Here is a 2,510-nt window from a genome sequence, read left to right as displayed (position 1 = left end):
ATGGACAATAGTTGCCGGTGCAGGAAAGGGGCAGCGTCAAGGATTGTGTTCATGTCATAACTTCTCCTTATTTCCTCCGTGCCTATAAATCCAAATTTCTGAGATGGCACCAAGTGTGTAGGAAAGGGACACGCCCTCTGCCCCGCCCCCACGGAGCATGAAGACTAAATGCAGCAGAAACAATTGGCTTAACCTGCAAATAATAACGTTGGGGTTAGGCCTCTGCCCGCCTCCAATCTCCCTTTTTTGGTTGGATGTGAAGACCTAAAAATGTACAATAAACGTTTTACCCAACATCCGAATGATTGCATGCGTCTCTATGGAAACTAGGCCGGTATAAAGGAGGAGAACCAATCATATGTGAATGTTCTAATTCTTCAGTGTTCCCCTAAATGGGGGCGGGGCAGAGAGTTACAGGGAGTGTCCCTCTTTGTCTTCTCAGGGAGTTGAGGGAGTTATCTCATCGCACGCCAAACCGACATATTGCAGTATCTAGCTGGTGACACCAGAAGGAATGAGGTCGCCAGCACCCCGAGGTCCACTTCATCAATCCGTCTTTTATTGATGCCCAAATAAACATGGTACCACAAGCAATCTGAACGTTTCAGAAGCACATCATCAGGCAAAACGCTTGTCACATTCTGAAGGGGCCGCATGTGGTTCTGGAACGTTGAGATTGCTTGCGACACCATGTTTACCCGGGCATCAATGAAAGTGGACCTCAGCATCTCAAACTGACACCAGAACATTGGCGCTGGATTTGCTCATTGCCCCGGCCCAACGCCCATCCATATTGGTCCCTAAACTGCTGGAATTGTATTTCCCATCAAAAAAGGGGCAAAATAGGAACTTCCACCTTTTGCAGCTCATCCGCTGGGACCCGAGAAGCCTCATTATCACATTTGGTCAGTTCTGCATGAAGTCCATCAAGTTGGGTTCAGTTTACGGTCTGCTCCATCCAATGCTGGGACTGGAATCACATGGAACCGGGTCAGCACCAGAACATCTGGGAAAGGCGGCCGACTGCCAGGAAAAGCAGAGAGCGCATGGAGTGTTGTTGGGAACGGCGTGTCTGTGTAATGTGTACCACATGCTGCTCCCCATCTATACGCCTTCCATAGATCTGGCAGCCGGGATGAAGAATTCTGTATCCCCGGCCGCCCAGAGAGACGGGAGCGCAGCCCAGAACGCCGAGCCCCCTCAGGCTGCACACGCTTGTGGATGGTACTTTCAAAGCTGACCTGTCATACTGCACACGATGCAACATGGAGACATCTTGGATTGTGATTGGGGAATTCCGGCGCTGCGCTGGTGTTTTGCAGTTTTGATTTTTCATTAAACACAAATTATCCCACGACAAGAGACTTACAAGCCACCCTTCATAAGCGTATGCTCCTTGACAAAGCCGACACTCACAAGGAAGAGAAACGCATAACCCGTTTCTTCTCCACATGGTCCCCCTTCCTCACGGCGCACCTCACCCCCGACCAACTTTGTACTATCATGTCTGACATCCAGACCTCCACATGGTATCTCACGGCCAAACTCTCATACTCCCTGGGGGGATTATATGTACTCTAGCCGTCCCTAGCGGGACCCCCAAGAAGCCAGAAAGGCAATATACTTCCATGATGTCCTCCTGCCCGCCTGCCTTAATTTTCGAATATCTCCTTAGGGGTACCCCTTGACGTCTGACCCGTCCCTCAATAATAAGGTAGACTCCGATTGCTGACGTACCTGCTACTGATGGTTCTAGCAATGTTCATGGACACGTTTATTCTTACTTTATGCAGTGTTGACTTGTTTTTCTTGATATGTTCTGTTAATAGGATGTGAGTTGTATGTTTACATTTGTAACCGTGGATTTAGACAAGGATTAGGCGTGTTCACCGGATAGGCTATTTCATATATGTCTGAACGATCTGACTTTATGTACCAAACCGGGTGATTAACTTGTAGACATGTGCGATTCGTTTCGTTGCGAATCGAAATTCGGACGAATTTTCGGAAATGCGGACATTCGGATGTATCCGAATTCCGAATTCCAGACATAACGAATGCAAACGAATCCGAATTTCCATTCCTGAAATTCGGTAGCGTTCGTACGAACGTTCATTTCGTTTTCTGTTCTTATTCGTTTCGTTCGTTGGAGCAAAGTGACATCAGAGAAGGAGAAAAATATTTTTTCCCCCTCAAATGTCACTTTTGCTGCAAACGAACGAAACGAATAAGAACAGAAAACGAAATGAACGTTCGTACGAACGCTACCGAATTTCATCCGAATCCGAATTGACTTTCACACCCGAATCCTGAAAAACGAAATAACACAAATCCGAATTTAAAACGAAACGAAACTAAACAAATTTTTTGGCAGTGCGCATGTCTATTAACTTGTACTTCCAGCAATGCGATTGTATCCCCCTATACCAGTGGTGGGGAACCTCGGCACTCCGGCTGTTTTGGAACTACAAGTCCCACGAGGCATTGCAAGGCTCTGACAGCCACAGACA

This window comes from Nanorana parkeri, unplaced genomic scaffold, assembly GCF_000935625.1.
Source record: "Nanorana parkeri isolate BGI_ZX_2015 unplaced genomic scaffold, ASM93562v1 scaffold3980, whole genome shotgun sequence".
Taxonomy (NCBI): domain Eukaryota; kingdom Metazoa; phylum Chordata; class Amphibia; order Anura; family Dicroglossidae; genus Nanorana; species Nanorana parkeri.
Note: the sequence above shows the minus strand (reverse complement) of the source record.